The sequence below is a fragment of the Chiloscyllium plagiosum genome, chromosome 46, assembly GCF_004010195.1.
Source record: "Chiloscyllium plagiosum isolate BGI_BamShark_2017 chromosome 46, ASM401019v2, whole genome shotgun sequence".
In the NCBI taxonomy this organism is placed as follows: domain Eukaryota; kingdom Metazoa; phylum Chordata; class Chondrichthyes; order Orectolobiformes; family Hemiscylliidae; genus Chiloscyllium; species Chiloscyllium plagiosum.
Genome location: NC_057755.1, coordinates 1,018,632 through 1,039,087, shown reverse-complemented (window position 1 = coordinate 1,039,087; position 20,456 = coordinate 1,018,632).

Genomic DNA, 20,456 nt, shown 5'->3' with positions numbered 1-20,456 from the left:
GTCACTTCCCCCTGGTGCTTCCGCTCTTTCTGTGAAGAGAGAGTGAAAGAGAAAAAAAAAACACCCCTGCCCGCTACCGGTAAGTACTTTTAAAACCAAACGGTCTTACCTTCGCTGCTGCTCGCACTGGAAATATAATTCTTCTGCAATTTCTTTGTTCCCGTAATACATTCCCCTGTTTCTGTCTTCAAGGGCCCAATTTTAGCCTTAACCATTTTATTGCCTTTCACATACCTAAAAAAAAAGCTTTTACTATCCTCCTTTATATATTTGGCCAGTTTACCTTGGTACCTCATTTTTTCTCTGCGTATTTCCTTCTTAGTAATCCTTTGGTGTTCTTTAAAAGCTTCCCAATCCTCCGTTTTCCCACTGATCTTTGTTATGTTATACTTTTTCTCTTTTAACTTTATATGTTTCTTAACTTCCCTCGTCAGCCACGGCCACACAGTCCTCCTCCTAGGATCTTTCTTCCTTTTTGGAATGAACTGATCCTGCATCTTCTGCATTATACCCAGAAATATCTGCCATTGTTTCTCCACTGTCATCACTGCTAAGGTATTGAGCCATTGAACTTTGGCCAGCTCCTCCCTCATAGTTCCCTTTATTCAACTGAAATATTGTCACTTCCAATTGTACCCTCACCCTCTCAATTTGCAGATTGAAGTTTATTGTATTATGGCCACTACTTCCCAATGGCTCCATCACATCGAGGTCCCTGGTCAATTTTGGTTCGTTGCACAATACCATATCCAGAATTGCCTTCTCCCTGGTAAGCTCCAGCACCAGCTGTTCTTCGAATCCATCTCGGAGGCACTCCACGAAGTCTCTTTCTTGAGGTCCAATACCATCCTGATTCTCCCAGTCTACCTGCATGTTGAAATCCCCCATAACAACTGTAGTAACATCTTTGCGACAGGCCAATTTCAGCGCCTGATTCAACTTACATCCGACATCCAGACTACTGTTTGGGAGCCTGTGGATAACTCTCAAGAAGGTCTTATTACCCTTAGAATTTCTCCGCTCTATTCATACTGACTCTACATCGCCTGATTCTATGTCCTCCCACGCAAGGGACTGAATATCATCCCTTACCAACATGGCCACACATACCCCGCCCGTCAGTCTGTCCTTACAATAGCACGTGTAGCCTTGAGTATTCATTTCCCAGGCCCTGTCCACTTGAAGTCACGCCTCAGTTATCCCCACAATATCGTATCTGCCAATTTCCAAAAGAGCCTCAAGCTCATCCATCTTCTTTCTAATGCTTCGTGCATTCATATATAGTATTTTTAATTTGTTATTGCCCTCACGTTTCCCATCAACTGCTTTTTAACTCAACCTTGCAGCATGATCCCTTTTTGAGTTTTCTGCTTCATTGATACAGTTGTCTTTCTTGACTCCCCTTGTTCTAACTTTTCCTTCATTTTCCTTCTTAAACATCCAGTTTGTCCCCTCCCCCCGCCCGCTACTTAGTTTAAACGCAGCTGTTTTGCAGTACCAAACCAGCCTGCCAGAATGCTGGTCCCCAACCTATTAAGGTGGAAACTGTCTCTCTTGTATAATTTATGCTTACCACAAAACATACCCCAGTGATCCATGAATTTAAACCCTTGCTTCCTGCACCTTCCTATGTTGTTAGTTCCAATGCACACATTAACCTTCTGCTGATCCCACTCGCTTTTTAGAATATTTTGCACGCTCTCCACGATATCCTTGATACTGGCACCAAGAGGTAATACGCGGTCTTGGATGCAGAAACGTCTGTATGTGTCACTGACGAGAGATTCCCCTTTCACAATTAATCGTTTGAACCTGACGTACCCCTCATTACTTTCGATCCAGTCTTGGTCCCAAAAATTTGGCTGTTCGTGCTACATTTCCCAAAGAGTCTATCTCACCCGACATTTTCCAAAACAGCATTCCTGTTTAAGATGGGTGCAGCCACAGGAGCCTCCTGCAGTACACATTTCCCTCTCCTGCCTTTTCTTGGGATAACCCATCTAACTGATGAAGTGTGCTTTTGTTTTCACTTCCTGTCGCTGCCATCCATCAGACTCCCTAGCTCCTAAAAATTCCTCATTGTCTCCAACTCCTGCTCCAGCAGATCCATGCGATATGATAGAATTCACAACCAAACATATTTACTGTAGACAGAATCATCAGTAACATGGAAACTCTCCAGAATCTCCCACATCCAACAAGAAGAGTACATCACTCTTCTAAAGGCGATTTTTGCCCCTCGATAATCGACAGGCACAGAAAATAGTCTTACTGATTTAAAAGACACAGCTCAAGGCTAACATTGTACTTGTGCTTTTTATTTGTAATATTTTAATGGAGAGACAGATCTCAATAAAACCTATACTCAATCACAACTCAATCTCCTTAGTATTGTCGATGTACACAAAAACAGTCAGCAAGATTACACTTAAAAACCATGCACTTAGCTGCTCCTATGCTATGAACTCTCCCACACATGACCCTCCTTTTATAAATTGTGTTGCTTTGATCTTTCATTTCCCCAGATTTCTAAAGCAATGCAATAGCTCATAAAACAATAATTACTCTTCCAGGATTTTGTGTACATCAGCGCCGATACCTGAAATACCTTAAACAAGGATCAGCTCTCACAGCCACAATCTTTTCCCTTTCTCCAATTAGGATTACCTGGAATCGTCTGGTCACTAAATTACAAAGGCATGAGTTATTGCATTTCAGAAAATGTGATTGTTTGACGGGCAATGCTAACTGAGCTGAAAAGATTTGCTTCATCATTAAAGGTGCAAACCACAATCTGACCCTTCTCTGTGATGATACACTGAAGTTCTGTTAACTGACTGAATCCCTTATAGTTTGTATTGGAAAGTGAACAATTCCTTGTCAAGTGTCGGAAATGTTCTAATTCGGCTTGTACATTCAGACAGCAAATAATGTAAAATGCAAATAGGGAGATGTGAACTTTTCGTTGCATTCCCTGCATTACCTGACTCAAAACGTTTTGGAATGTGCTTATTGATATTTTATGAATAAACTACACAATGCAGAGCAGAGCAGACAGTTCACTACTGCATTTACTGAATGTATAATACATTGTATGATAAAATATAGCATGGCAAAAATCAGGTTTCTCTGACACTCTAATTATGTCGGGGCAATTACATGTAAACTGATATTCCGAGTACTCAGCAGTTCATCGACAGTACAAGACTTCATAATACTTCTTTTATAAAAACTTTCCATTATAATGAGACAACCAAACAATGGAATGAATATTAAACTAACGAATTCATACATTCTTATGTTCGAACCTCAGTTAACATTCCTCCTCCACATGTAAAGTTGCTTTCTACATTATAAGAAGTATGAAGCCAGAAACACTTCTACAGCGAACAACTGGAAGGTAGCCACAGCCCTCGGGAATACACTTTAACAATCCATAGTGATCCAGTAGTTGAAATGGACAATACAGAAACAGACCATTTCACCTACCCCCACCCCCACCCCCACAAGCGAATTCACTTTAGCACTCCTCAGTCTTTCTGCAACCGCACGGAAATGTATGAATGTTATGCACTGAAACAGGTCATTTAAGTCTGAATTAATTGATAAACTACCAACTATGCTGATCCCACTTTTCAACACCTGGTCCACAGCGTTGAAGATTTCTACACTTCACTTGCATTTGCAAGTTTCATTAAAATGAGTTAAGGTTGGTCACCTCAAGCCTCCATTGAAACTAGGCAGTGAATTCCAGTTGAACCATTATCTTCTCAATGAAATAGTAGGCCTCATGTCCTTCAAAATCCTCCCATTAATTTTGTTCACTCTGTGTCTCCTGGTAAGTGGTTCTTCGTTCGGGGAGACAGGTGTCCAATCCACACTCTGATGCTTTTGTAAATCCCAATCACGTCAAATCTCATGCATCTCTGTTCAGGGAAAATGACACCAACTTATGCATCTTTCCTCAATGATGCAGTAATTTCCACATACTGACATCATTGTTGTAAATCCCGTCTGTCCTCTCCTTATAGCAATTCTGTCCTCACTGCTCGGTAATGAAAAAAATGTCAGGCTGCATCCGAGGAGCTGGAGACTAAGCCCTGGTGAAGGGCTTATGTCCTCAATGTCAAAACTCCTGCTTCGGATGCTGCATGACCTGCTGTGTGTTCCCAGCAACACACTCTCGACTCTGGACTCCAGCATCAGCGGTACTCACTTTCTTCTCGGAGATCACCAGAACTGTTAAATAAACAGCATATGTATCCGCAACCCAGTGTCTCATTTAGTTCCAGAGTTACAGGTCTGGCAGGGTGTGAGAGAATGCATTTTATGATTACTGTGGTGCAGAGTAAGAGTAGTAACTTTGAGAGGGGTAAGATGGAATTACAACTCAGCGTGGATGTCTGATCAGGGTCTGGAGCATATAATGGATCTGGAAAGATAAACTTGGGACACAGTTGACAGTGCATTGCTAGAAAAGCACAGCAGGTCAGGCAGCATGCAATGAGCAGGAAAATGGACTTTTCGGGCCAGAGCCCTTCATCAGGACTCTGGGCTGAAACATCAATCTTCCTGCTCCTCGAGTGCTGCCTGAACTGTTGTACTTTTCCAGCAATACATTCTCAACTCTGATCTCCAGCATCTGCAGACGTCACTGTCTCATAGTTGTGACACAACCTACTTGAAGTGTGGGGTTAGTTTATACGTTCATCGGGAGTGTGTCTAAGTATTTAATAGCCTCACTTCTGTTCTGATACCAGCTGATTAATTACAGAACAAGCCAGATCATCGATAAAAACCCAGCTTGATGGATTTCAACCTCATTTGTATTGATTTAACAATGTGATCTCTTGCTGAATCGTAAACACACAATGCTGCAAATATTGCTTCCACAACAAAACAGAAGTTTCTTACAAAAAATGAAGACAAAATAGAATAAATGCAACTACGTACTTATAATGCAGTTTCAAAGGCAATGAACACAGCATAAATGTATAATTCCCATTAACCTCAAAACAATGCACAAATGGCATAAAAGGATGCAACTTCTAGAAATCATACTAAGCACGGCTCCCGGTGCCGTCCAAAGAAAGCAACCCTCACATAAAACTCACTCAAGACTCCCTGTATCTATCACTTGGTTAAATGACTTGTGATTGCCATTTCTAAACTGAAACTACAGTAAATTTCTTCCTGGAGCTCCCACATACCTGAATGTTAACGTACTCAGCTTTAAACACTCTCTTCACAACTTTTTTTTGTGACAACACTTCTGTCTGGGACCAACATAAGATTTTCATTCCAAGGCAATGGAATTGATAGAAACTTTCATTTCCTTTGCATGATCGCTGATCTATACATCCACTCAGGGTCTTGCAGTAGCTAAAAGAAATGACGAAATGAATGTAATGCTTTCTCAGTTACGGCTTTCTTCCATAATCGCAATTTCCAGAACTCTCCAAAATATCTTTCAGGCTCCATTAATACCATTCTGGGTTGTAAGGTATCAAAAATAAACAAAGGTTCAGTCGTTGACAAAGCCAATCTGCCTGTAGTCAAATCCCAAACATAGTTTTTAAAACAAACCTCTGTGATTACAGAAATAACTTCAAGTAAACCATTGACTTCAGATGATCAGAGAAGCCCATTGCTTATTCACTCAAAAAAAAGAAACAAAAGCAATCTAAATGACTTTGTACTCTCCATCTAAAAATCCAAATGCGTATAATTTCCAAAGTGATTCCTTTTCTTCATTCCATCGAAATTCTCTGTAGTCTTCGATTGAAATAGAGATGATTTCTGAAAGTTCCCAGAAGAGATGAATAATTTCCAAGGTAATTCCTGTGGAATCAGCGATGCTGGGGATTCCAAGGGGTGTCCATAATTTGAGACTAAGTCACTGAACGTCTGCCATTGTGTGGCTTTTGGCACAACATGACAACATGCCCATGTATCGTTGTCAGTGGCAGAGTGAACCCGCAGATAATCCTCAGCAAGATTCACATAAATTCAAGTTTGCAAGGCACTTACCAGGAATTGTTACAAACGGAAAGGTCGTCTAAAATATTGTCCACAAATGACCAAATGAGAACGTCATTTTCTGCCTGAAGCTCTTTGTGCAGGCGATCTCTCTGTACTCAATACCGAGGTGACACAATCTCAAAGCCTTTCATTTCTATCTGCTGACATTGCCTGGGGAAATGTTACATTACAATGTAGTTCAATTCAATGATATAAGAATTTGAACAAACAGGTGACAGTCGTGACTTTACTCCCAGTTGTTGTAGGGTATTATTAGACCTGACATTATTCGATGATCCAAATCTCACTCGGTCAATAACAAACATTGGCAAACGGACATCAAATAAAATCATAGAATCTTTGCAATGTGGAATCAGGCCATTCAGCCCATCGAGTCCAGAGCAAACCTTTAAGGGTATCCAACCACCAATAACAACTTGGCTCTATGAGGCAGCAGGGCTAATCACTGAATCACTGTGTACCTGCTTTGTAATTCAACACCATCTAACAAATATTGAAATCTCAATTTAATACAGGGTCGTCCTTCTCCTGACTTTGATCATTTGGAATTTAAATTCCGCTTGTTGGGTATCTCTGTAGGAAACGTTCTTCTCAACACTGGGGTGTCACTTCCCGGGTTATCAGCGGCTGTTGCCTGACGGGATGATAGTTGGTTAATATCGACGACGCATTGTAGGTTTTAATAAATCCCACATCGCTATAGAATTCCTCATTCTGTGTGGATATAGCTTCAGAATCAAATATAACTTTCCAATTCAGTCAATAATTGAAACAGATAAAATAAGTCACCTCAAAGGTTGCATAAGTTCCGATCAATACGGATCCTCCTACCAGGATAACAGTGCCCTGGTCATGTTTCAGAGTTGTCATGAGACACACATGATTTGTGCTGCAGTATATGTGGATGTGATATTCTCTGTTCATTACAGTGTATTTCACATATACTGAGAAGAACCCTAAAAGATCTGACTGATGATGGAATGAAACAACATCAAGCACGATGGTGGAGTGAGGTCAACGAGGGATTTGCACACACAAAGATGCAGAAATGTCAAATTCTGGCAGTATTTGAGCAGGTGTCACTGTTGTCCATGAGATGTGTAGTGATAGGGAAATGGGACATGGTGTGAGGACTGATAATGGAGAGATACCAGAGAGCAGGAATAAATGTATCATTTTCATGTTGTGGTGGTAGTCTTAGTGAGTGCCACAAGGATCAAATGTCAAGACACAGCCATTTATAATCAGTATCAATGATTGAGAAGATGGAATCATGTGTGATATTTGTTGATGGCACAATGTTATTTGGATCTGTAATAAGCAAGGAGTACACAGGAACGCTGAACAGAGGAAAGACAGTTTCCGTGAGTGAATGAGTAGAAAATAATCTGATCAATATAATGTACAAAATCGGGAGGCATTCTTCTTTCATTTCAGTTCAGAATCCAGGATTGTATATTTTCTCAACAGCGCTTAGCATCGAGAACGTCACAGGACAACTTCAGCATAACTTGGGGTGTAGGCTTTTCTAGGATTGGACAGGTGCAGGAATCGGAAAGTCCGGAAGTGAAGAGCCCATGGTCCTGGTTCACAGTTACACCAACAATGTCTGGTTTGCGAAATAACTCTTCAGAGGCCGGCATCCTGTCAAAAATCACCCTTTATTTACAAATGCACTGCCTTTGACAGTAGCCTCTCACTGCGTCAGGTATTCGGCATCTCAATATTCATGAAATTCATCTTCATATTTCAAACAGTGTTCCATGATTGGGTCAGATTCAGTCTGCATAATTGCTTACTGTAGATCACTGCAGATGTAATATTGCAGAGAGTGATAATTGCATTATCGTTGTATAGTTGCATTCTGAATGAGGAGTTTATGGAGTGTCTGAGCAATAACATGGCAGTTGGAACATAAATAAATGTGATGTTAGCGATTTTTTTAGAGGAGAAATAAACTGAAAGAATTTTTGACGCATTAGAGGGATTGAGAAGTTTTGAACACCAAAAGGGATCTCTCTGTCCTTATTCCTGAGTCACTGGAAACCAATGTGTAGGTGCAGCAGGAGATGAGAAAGGCAAATGCTACTTTGGAGATCATCGACTTGAGCTCAGGACGGAATAACGCAGTTCTGCAATTCCATGGAGACTGGAAATGCCCACTCTTGGAGGAGTAGGCCCAGTTTTGGTCGCCTCATCTGAGGAAGGGTACACTTGGCATCGAATCAATGCCGCAGAGGACAATAGAACTGACTACTTTTTTTCAATGCAAAACAACTACAGAAAGCTAAAGAACGACGGGACTTTGTGGGGACCGGATGGCATGTAAGGGGGACTTTGAGATCCATCTGGCTGACCTTGTTATAACCATTACATCTTTCCCTGCATTAACCCTCTCCCCGTGATCCCCAAAGTCAACACACTTCATTCCACTGTATATATCTGCATATATCTCTCCTCCTATTACTTTGAATTACATCCTCTCCATTTCCCCTCTCTTTAACGCTTTGCATGTATTCAGTCTTCTTTCCATATCTCTTCATTTACACATCTCTCTATTACTTTGTTTTAAATTACATCCTCTGCTCCTATATTTAACCCTACTCATCTTTCCTTTTTTTAAAAAAATCTATTTCCTATTACTTTCTATCTAACCCTCTCCTTATTACCGTCAGTTTAATCCTTTCCAAATTATTCGCTCTTGAATTGTCTGTCTATTACACTCTTTAACGTCTACTCTCTCTCTTCCCCGGTGCTCTTCAGTTATTGTTCCCCGAATATATAATGAGAAATCAGATTTCTCTGCCTATTTATTCCACATAACCGATAAAATGTGACCGATGCTTCTGTGTGCAGCTGCCCTTCCAGCAGGCACAGGGACTGCACATCCATCCCAAAGCACCGAAGGAGCTCAGCATTCACACTACATGGTCAGACACAGTGTCGCTGATGATTCGGAGACAGGCACAGCTTCAACGCACACTGATGTTTATATATAAACAGGAACAGCTCCAATACACAACAATATTTATTCACAAACATGATCAGTTCAATTACAGAACAGTACACATAAACACGAACTGTTCCAATACATGACAATATTTATGCACACGTAAACAGTTCCGAAGCACGATATTACATCTATTCACCATTAAAGCTCGAATGCATGGCAATGTTTGTATATCAGCTATAGAGATTCCAAGACACAAAAATGATTATGCAAAAGCGTGAACAGCTCAAAAACAAAACAGGACTTAACTATAATTACGAACAGTTACCAAATATAACAATATTTATATTTATAAGCAAAGTTCCCATTAAAAAATGTTTATTAATAAACAGAAATGGTTTCAATGCAGATGAATATTTACATGTAAACAGGATCAGTTCCAATGCAAAGCAATGTTTATACACAAATAGATCGATACAAGAATGAGTCGTGTATATTATACGTACGTTATGAAACGTGCAATAATGTGCATTTGAATGACTGATTAAGGAAGTGAACGTACTGTTGCCAGATTTACAGATCGGACAAAAATAGATGGGAAGTCAAGTTGGGAGAGGGAAGCAGACAGTTTGCAGAGAGATTTTGTGTTTTGGGGTAAAATCAATGAATGAAGAGATCAGGAATGGATTTGAGCCAATGCACGTGAACAATTACGGAACTCAGATAACAAATGTTCGAAATAGTCGACGAGAGAAAAAAGAGACAGAGAGAAAGACAGACAGAGAGACATAGAGAGAGACAGAGATAGACAGAGAGCGAGATAAAGGGACAGAGGCAGAGGAGAGCGAGAGAAATCCAGACAGACACACCAAGCGATTGAGAGAGGGGCTTACACACACACACAGAAAGAGAGGCACATGAAAAGAGAGACTGACAGCAAGAAATTCAGAGATAGGGAGAGAGATACAGAGACAGAGAAAGAGAGGAAGGGAGGGAAAGAGACAAGACAGACAGAAAGAGGCAGAGAAATAGAGAGATGGCAATATCCTTGTGATGGGAGGATACAGGAGCTGGGCTCAAGAAACTCTCTGAAAAATAAAGAAAACTGAATAAAATAATACACATACAGATGAGCTGATCACAATCTTTCTCTTGCTGGAATGAAGTGTTTATTCTGAGCTGAACAGAGAGAGTCTGACAATCATCATGGTGCAGGAGGTATAGATTCTGCCCTTCCCCTCCTCCCTTGCACAGGTAATGCAGATAACCCAATTTCCTGTCTTTAACACTTATCCACATGGCAGTCCATGAAGACCTAATGTTCCAGCTGAACCCATCACTCACAGCCAGTCCGATATTTCAAATCACGCCTGCAGCACATTTCCATCCTGCCCTGCCCCTGGCAGTCCCTGCTGTCCCTTTTATTACGTCCTTCAGTATTGTTGAAGGCGAGGGTGGTTAAATTATTTTTCAGGTTTTCGCTGGTGGCTTTGTGGGGTGGACGTGAATGATCCTCAAAGGCACATTGAAATACAGGTTTGACGTTACAATTGGATGAGCCACGATCTTCTGCTATGTTAGGAGAACCAGACCCGAAGGGCTGAATGGCTTCCTGCTGCTCATTGGCTGTGTGTCCCCGTATGTGACAATCTGTCAGTCAATCAGATTGTCTGATTCCTGACAATCTGATTTGTTCCTGAGCGTGGTGAATGGTGACCCTAGGTGTTACCCTTCCTTCCCATCCACCGCTGGGTGTTATACTCAGATACATATGATTGTGCTGACGGATTCCTGGCTGTACAAATGTAATTCCTGCACGAGGAACACTGCGGCTGCCTCTTGAGCTCTGTCAGTTGTTTTGCTGAATCATTAAGTGAAGAGTTTACGTGATCAGTTGGTGAACCGCATTCCTGAACTTCGTTCTCCACTTGAACAGGCTCAGTGCATAAAATGATGTGCTTGTGCTGCAGCTGAAATCCTTCAGCATTTCTCCGACAGACTTAAAATCGACTAGATATTTATAGTTCGCAGTATTCATTCCTTTAATGCCAAAGTACAAGATAATTTCACCCGTATGCTAACCACAGAAATATGAAGCTGATGGTTATGTTGAGGAGGTAAATCACTGACTTCCTCCAGCACTCCATCTCCGTATCTTTGCGACTCTCTCCCTTCCAATGACCCCTCAGGCCCTTGAGGACTAGACTCTCCACTAAAACGTACCTGTCCTTCAGAATATTCATCAACAGAATTAACATGAATGGGACAATATCAAAGCACGTAAATCCCAGCCATCCGAGAACAGTAAAATAACTTGACTTTGTTTGGCACAACCACGGAACATCGTCAATTGTCTTCACTGGTTTAAACCAAAAATAGAAACAAGTATTTTTTTTAACAGAGCAAAATGCCAGTTATCGTGAGAGCCACAGCCAAGGATTTCTCTGTCCAATATTTTCTCTTCATTTTCAGGCAGAAAATGGCCACAAAACGATAAAAAAAAAAGGACAGTGAATCAGATGGAACAGTCTGTTTTTGCCATGACCAGGAGAAAGACAGCACTACACACATGGGTAAGATCCAGGAAACACCGTGGGAAGTAAAAGAATTTGAGTTGCCATAATATGATCGTCCTGAAAATGAACAAGTAGACCAACGTTGCCATAGCCACCAGGCAGCGCGTTGTGCAGTTAAAAAGACGACACTTTCCACGTGGAGCATCAACATCACCAGGACATTAACTGAAAGAGACAGAAGGCAAAATGGAAATTGGAAATTACTGATCAAACATTGTCCGTTTCGATCAGACAGCAATGCAGGATCTTAGCACCTAATTGGGTCAGCTGGGAGTGCTCAGATGTTAGGTTTGAAGAGGACAGTTCCAATGGCCTGACCCATTTCGAAGCTGCTCAATCCTCCGTTTGTCTAAGTGTGGGCAGGAATTCGACAGATGATGGGAATGGGTAGGGCATATCTATTAAGATGAAAAGAAAGAGGACTGGTGGGGATTTGAGGAAGAGGCTTTCACTCAGAGAGTGATGGAAGTCTGGTAATTCAGTGACTGGGAGAATCGTGGAATCAGGAAACCTCACAAGGTTTTTTTTAAAAAAAACACCTGGGTGAACACTTGAAGCGTCATTTTACTCAAAATGAGTTTAGTGCTGGACGCTGGGACGCGTGTAAATTTCGTGTCGCTTTGACAGCACAAACTGGATAGAATGGAGGATCTCTTCTGTCCAGTCCGATTCTCTGATTCTAAGAATTCTTTCTGGGAGGCAGGTTGGGAAGTGAAACATTTTTTTGAAATAAATGAAAGGGATTTGAATGCTAAAACCGTGAAACAGAATGATATGTAACTGGCAAAATACAGCACGTATGACAGCATTTGTGGGGAGAGAAACAGAGTTAATGGAATCACTGTTCATCAGAACTCAAAACATCACCTCAGGTTTCTTTCTGCATAAGACTGTGTCATTGCAAGATAAAGACCGGTATTCATTTCTAAAAAAAAGATTGATATTTAAAGTGCTGATATTCATCTAGGACATTTGTTGTACTTCTCTTTGACTACCGTGCAGATATGGAGTCATAGAGATATACAGTATGGGAATAGATCCTTTTGCCCGTATAATCCATGCTGATCAGATACCCTAAATTAGTCTAGTCAAATTTGCCCTCATTTCCCCATCAACAGTTTCCATGCAATTGAACATTCAGCTACCTTTTATGTATTGTAATTGCACTGGCCTCCATTACTCACTCTGGCAGTGCATTGCATATATGTACCACGCTCTGCGTGAAAAAGTTGGCCTTCGGTCCTTTTAAACTTTTCCCCTCTGACCCTAACTCTATGTCCTCTAGTTCTGGACTCCGTCACCCTAGGAAACAGACTTTATCTATTATCACTGTCCATGCCCCTCATGAGTTTATAAACTTCCATAAAGTCACCTCTCGGTCCTCGAATCTATGGGGAAACTATCTTTTGCCTTTTCAGCCTCTCCCTGTATCTCAAACCTTCCAACACTGGCAACATCATTGTAAGTCTTTTTTGAACTTCTTTCAAGTCTCACAACGTCCTCCCTTTTGGAGGGAGAACAGAAATGTACACGTTATTCCAAAAATGGCGAAAACAATATCCTGCTGTTACCAATACAGGGAAGCATACCAAACACCTTCTTCACTGTCCTATCCATTGAAACACCACTTTCAAGGAACAATGAACCTGCACTCCAAGTTCTCTTTGGCCAGCAACATTCTCCAGGGCATTATCATTAAATGTGTACATTCTGCCCTGATTTGCCTTTCCAACTTGCAGCGCCTCACATTTAAATAATTTAAACTCTATCTGTCACTCATCAGCCCATTTACCCACCTGATCAAAATACAATTGTACATTGAGGTGTCCTTCTTCCCTGTCCACTGCAATTACAATTTTGCTGTCATCTGCACGCTAACTGTACATCCTGAGTTCACATCCATGTCGTTATATGAATGATGAAAAATGATTGTGTTTGTGGAGGGACAGTCATCTCAGCTCCAGGAGATCTCTGCAGGAGTCCCTCAAGGTAGTGTCGTCGGCCCAACAATTTTCAGCAGATTCATCAACGACTTTCTCTGTGATATAAGGTCAGAAGAGGGGGCGTTGGCTGATGATTGCACCATGCTCAGAACCATTAGCGAATCCTGAGATACTGAAGCTCTCCCAGCTCAAATGCAACAAGATCTATACAATATCCAGATTTGGACCGACAAGTGGCAAGTAACATTACCGCCACACAAATGCAATACAACGACCGTCTCCAGTAAGAGACATTCTAACCACCGACCCTTGACATTCAACGGTATTGCCATCACTGAACCCCCACTGTCAACACTATTGGGGTTCAGTGATCAGAAACTCAACTGGACTCACCACATGAACACAGTGTCAACATAAGCAGGTCAGAGACTAGTGATACTGTGGTGAGTAAGTCACTTCGTGACACAAAATTCTTGCCACCCTCGACAAGGCACAAGTCAGGAGTGTAATGGAAGATCCCTATTTGCCTGAATAGGGGTGGCTCCAATAACACTCAAGAGGCTTGACATCATCCAGGACCAAGCAACCAGCTTGATTGACACCATATTCACAAGCATTGAATCCCTCCACCACCATCGCTCAATAGCAGCAGTGTGTCCACTCTACAAAATGCACTGCAGAAATTCACCAACGGTTTTTAGGCAGCACAATCCAAACACACGACCACTTCTATCTAGAAGGACAAGGGTAGTAGGTACTTGGGAACACCACCACCTGCTAGTATCCCTCCAACCCACTCTCCACCCTCATTTGGAAATATGCCACCGTACCTTCACAGTTTTTGGGTGAAAATCCTTGAATTTCCTCCCTCCTGGCATTATGTGTAAACACACAGGAATTACATTGTATCGATTCAAGAAGGCAGCTCAGCACCACCTTCTCAAGGGCAAATAGGGATGAGCTATCAATGCTGGCTAGCCAGCAACGCCTAAATCCTATAAATGATTAAAAACAAAGAAAAAGAGTGGACACAGCACCGATCCTTGTGGCACACCACTGACCACAAGCATCCAAGCTGAAAAGCAATCCTCCACCACCAAATTCTGTCTTCGACCTTCAAACCACTTCTGTATCTAAGTGGCTAGTTCTCCCTGGATTCAACGAGGTCGAACCTTGCTAAGCAGTCTACCATGCATAACCCTGTTGATCGCCTCACTGAAACACATATAGATCATGTCGACCATTCCGGCCTCATCAATCCTCTTTGTTACATTTTCAAAAAACTCAGTCAAGTTCGTGAAACATGATGTACCACGAACAACGCCTCGCTGAATATCCCTAAACAGTCGGTGCCTTTCCAAATTCATGCAAGTCCTATTCCTCAGGACACCCTCCAACAACTTACTCACAATAGATGTAAAATTAACTAGTTTATAGTTCCCTGGATTTACCTTACCACCTTCCTTTAATACCGGCGCCACGTCAGAGAACTCCAGTATTCCAGCCTCTCACCTGTGACTATCAATAATACAAATATCTCAGGAAGGGTCCCACTAATCACTTCTTTCACTTCCCATGGGGTTCGAGGACACACCTGATCATCCTTGGGGATTTATCGACCTTTATATAGTTTAAGACATCCGACACCTCCTCCTCTGTATTATGGATATTCTTCAATCTGTCACCATCATTCCCCACATACAATATCTTCTATATCGTTCTCCACAGTAAACAATGACACCCATCTCATGGCGTTCCACAGTTTGGCTGCATTGCTGATCTTTGAGAGGTCCAATTCTCTCCTTCATCACGCTATTGTCTAATTAATGTGTTTATGTAATCACTTTGAATTCTCCATAATCCTACTTGCCAAAGTTTTCTCAGAACCCCCCTTTGCCCTCCTGATTTCTCTCTTTAGCATACTCCTACTGCCTTTTTACTTTCTAAGGATTTACTCGATCTATCCTGTATCTACCTGACATATGCTTCCTTCGTTTTCTTAACCAAACCCTCAATTTCTTTGTACGGTGTTTCTGTGGAACTGCAGGAGAAGTGGGCGATACTAAACGAGAATTCTGCACCAGTATGTTCAGTGGAAAATGACATGGAAGATATAGAATGTAGGAAAATAGATGGTGACATCTTAAAAATGTCCATAGTACACAGGAGGAATTGTTGAATGTCTTGAAACGCATTAAAACGATCAGGTGTACACTCGAATTATGGGAAGCTCGGGAAGTGATTTCTGGGCCTCTTGTTGCGTTATCTGTATCATATCTAGTCACAAGTGAGGTCCTGGAAGTCTGGAGATTGTCTAACTTGGAGCTACTGTTTAAGAAAGGTGGTAAGGACAAGTAAGGGAACAATAGACCTGATGGACAGGATGTACATGTATTTGGAAAGAGAAGAACTGATCAGGGAGAGTCAATATAGCTTTGTGTGTGGGAAATCATTTCTCACAAATGTGATTGTGTTTTTTGAAGAACTAACGAAGAGTATTGATGAGAGTAGAGATGTGGACGTGATCTATGTGGACTTCAGTAAGGCGTTCAACAATGTTCCCCATGGTAGACTGGTTAACAAGATTAGCCTCATGTAATATAGGGTGAACTAGACATTTGCATACAGAACTGGCTCAAAGGTAGAAGACAGAGGTTGGTGATGGATGGTTGATTTCTGACTGGAGCCCGTGACCAGTGGAGTGCCACAAAGATCATTACTGGGTCCACTACTTTTCATCATTTATACAAATGATTTGGATGAGAGCATACAAGGTACAGTTCGTAAATTGCCAGATGACACCAAAATTGGAGATGTAGTGGATAGCGAAGAAGGTCACCTCAGATTATAATGGGATGCTGATCAGATGGGCCAATGAGATGAGGCAGATAGAATTTAATTTAGATAAATGTGAGGTGCTGCATTTTAGGAAAAAAAAATCTTGGGCAGGACTTATACACTTAATGGTAAGGTCCAAGGGAGTGTTGATGAACAAAAAGACCTTGGAGTGCAGGTTCATATCTCCTTGAATTTGGAGTGGCAGGTAAATAGGATAATGAAGCAGGCCTTTAGTAATTTTCCTTTTATTGGTCAAAGTATTGAGTAGAAGAGTTGGGAGGGCATTTTGCGGCTCTGCAGGATATTGGTGGGGCCACTACTGGAATATTGTGTGCAATTCTGCTCTCCTTTCTTTCGTAAAGATGTTGTTAAACTTGAAAGGGTTTAGAAAAGATTTACGAGAACGTTGCCAAGGTTTGTAGGTTCTGAGCTACAGGGAGAGATTGAATAGGCTCGGACTGTTTTTATCTGGAGCGTCGGTGGCTGAGGGATGCCGTTATGAGGGGCATTCATGGGATAAATAGACAAAGTCATTTCCCTGAAATGGAGGAATCCAGCAGTAGAGGGTATAGTTTTAGGGTGAGAGGCGAAAGATAGAAAAGAGACCAAAGGGGCAACTTTTTCATGCAGAGGGTGGTCCGTACATGGAAAGAACTGCCAGAGGAAATGTTGGGGGCGAGTACAATTGCAACAATTAAAAGACATCTGGATTGGTATGTGAATAGAAAGGATTAGGACAGTTATGGGCCGAGCCCTGGTAAGGGGGACTAGATTGGATTGGCATATCTGGTCGACATGGACAAGTTGGACCGAAGGGTCTGTTTCCGTGCTGTACACTTCTATGACTCCATGACTCGAGGAGGTCAAGTTTGGCAACTTTTCTCGTCGGTATATCCACATATTGAATGAGAAAATTTTCATACACGGACGTTAAAATTCCTCTCCATTCAAAACTTATCTCTGTGGCAATCCTCTGCCATTACAAAACTATTATTCTTACAAATAACTCAGAACACCTGACAAATTTGTTTCTCAATTTCACACTGACCTGTCGTCGTCGTGGTTATGCCTCGAGGTCGAGGATGATGGTCTTTGTTCCGTTGATCTATTTATGGGCACTCACTTGGCGTATGAGAACAATCTCGCTTTTTAATGTTCTTCCGCATTCAGAACAAGGAGTTCCAGATGGCGGGTCGGGCTTTGGTTGTTGCTGCCACGCGTTCCGTTTTCTCCTCGTTTCTTCTAATTCTGTACATTTGTTGCTTCAACGATTGCTGTTCCTTCTTGGATGATGGTTTGTCAGAGTATCCTGACCTTGACACTGGTTTCCCAGTTGTTAATGTCGATGTTACATTTCTTCACGTTGGCTTTTAAAACGTCTTTTAACCTCTTCTGTTGTTCGCATCTTTTACGTTTGCCTTTATAAAGCTTGGAGAAGAAGATTGGTTTCAGCAGACATTCGTCTTTCATCATTGGGGAACTTCCCACTGACTACTGGGGGGTCCAGATACAATGCCTAAAAGTGATCATCCCTCTCTTCATTCTCAGTTCCACCAAAATAAACTGCCTGACTGTATTCCAAGGAATACTCTCCCCAAGTACAGCCATTATGTTATCGCTTACTAAAAACATAGCTCCCCCAATTCTCTTGTCAACCTTCTTTCCTTCCTGCAAATTTAAGGTTCCAGTCCTCTCAATGCCTGAAACACATCTGTGTAATTGCTGTGACATCGCAGTCCCATGCTCAGAACCACGCCCTCAGTTCATCAGACTTCCCTGTTCCGCATATTATATGGAAGTAAATACAATTTAATGTATCTGTAATACCTCATCCTCTGTTTTGTTCCTGCCTGCCCTGAGTGTTTGACTTTCTCCTTTTCCAAATGGTAACAGTCTCAGACTGATCTCTTTCCTCACTATCTCCCTGGATCCCCGCCACCACTAAACCTCCCTTCTCCCATCCAAGTCCATGCCCCTCATTCCGAACTCACTGGCTGGAATGATCCTGAGCAGTTTTGGTTAATCTTCCTCACAGTAAATTAGTCCCTTTCCAATTCAGGTGCATTCAGTCCATCTCATACAGGCCAATTCTTCCCCAGAAGAGATTCCAATATTCCATGTACTGCATTACTACCCCAGAAGACATCCCTTTGAATTACTGAACCTTCTGTGTTCTCCCTTCAGAATCTCATCCTTTTCCCTTCCAGTAACGTTAGTTCCAATTTATTCAATGACTTACGGCTGGTCCCACTCCCACCTCAGAATTTTCTACGTTCTCTCTGAGATATCCTTGCCCCCTGCACCACGAAGAGACACTCCATTCTGATTTCTCGCTGTTGGTTGCAGAAATATCTGTCTGTGCATCTGACTAGACAGTTAACGAACACAACTGGTTATTTAGAACCTGACATACCCCTCGTTACATTGGAGTCTGACTCGTACCAGAAACTTGGCTGTTTTTGTACTACATTCCCTTGAGAGTCTATCTTCCCCTACATTTTCAAAAAAAAAATATTTATTTTAGACAGTGCTATCTACAGCAGACTCCTGCACTACCCGCCTCCTCCCCTACCTTTCCTGGATGCAGCCTAACGGTATCTCGACTTTTCTCGCTTTCTGTACCTGCTATTCATTACACACTCCAGCTCCTTTACGTTCCCCATTGTCTCTACCCCTCTGCTCTAATCAATGTGATTTGATAGGATTCGAAGGCAAACATACTTAATCATCAGTCACTTGGAAACTCTCCCGAATCTCCGACATCTGTCAGGAAGAGCTCATCACTCTACGAAGGGTGATCTTTGAACCTTATCAATTTCTGGACTCAGGAAATGACAGAGTACTACTGCTTTTAAACACACTTCTCCATGGTAACTTAGTGCCAATTTAAATATTTTCAACTTTAATCAAGAGCCTTATATAAATAAACATACAACCAAAGAAAGCCCATCCCATTTACTACGATCGATTTACAAAAAAAGAAATCAGTAAAATTAGACATAAAAACGGTGCTCTTATCTGCTCCCGTGCTGTGAACTCTCCCACACAGGTTTCTCCAAGGTCAGCTGTGATGTTTGTTGTTTGTTCATTTTGTTCAGGTGCACTCTGATGCCCAGAAATACGTGAACTCAAACAGCAAGTACAGTAGCTGTGCAGATTCACTGGTGTGTCAGACTACAGTATATGTTCCCTTCTCTCTCCCTCTCTGACCATGTTGTCTCCACCTTTGTGTCACTTCCTCCTTTCGAAAGAGATGTTGATCCAATGTTTTCCCCCCAACGATCCACAATAATGCAACAGCTTGCAAAAATAAATGACTCTTCCCGGAATTCAACGACACGAGCCCTGTTACCTAAATTAGCTCAGCAAAGGAGAACGTGTTACAGACACAATTACTTCCGGTCCTCCATCTCGGATTACCCACAATCAACTGCTCACTATATTACCAAAAATATGAGTTGTTGCATTTGAGCAGATGTAATTATTCAAAGGAGAATGCGAACTGAGCTGAGAAAATGTTCTTTCATCAGTAAAGTAACAACCCATTATCTGAGGACTATCTGTGATGATACACTGAGAACCTCTTCATTCAATGAGCCTCTTATACCTCAGTTTGGAAAACCAACAATTCCTTGTCATGTTTTGTAAACATTCTAATTTTACTTGGACATTGAATCAGCAAAAAATGCAAAATTCAAATAGCAAAATATGACATTTCTACTGCATTCCCTTCATTGTCTGACTCAAATCGATATTTTTAATGTGCTTATTGAATTTTGTGAATAAACTAATTATTTCAAAACTGAACAGGTCAATACCACAATTATTGTGCACGGTTGCTGCAATGTGATTAAAACTCTCTGTTACGTTCTGATCATGTCAGGGGCAACTAATATTGGAACTGATCATCTAATTACACAGCAGTTCATAGATAGCAAAACACTTCACTTCCCTCTTTAAAACAAAAGCTCTTCATTTATGATGAGAGTGACTAAACAAGGTAAGCAATATTAATCTAATTATCGAATTCACACATTCCCATGCTCTAATCTTCGTTACAATTATTTAGTAATGTGAGCAATTAATTTGTGCATTTAAAATTTTTTA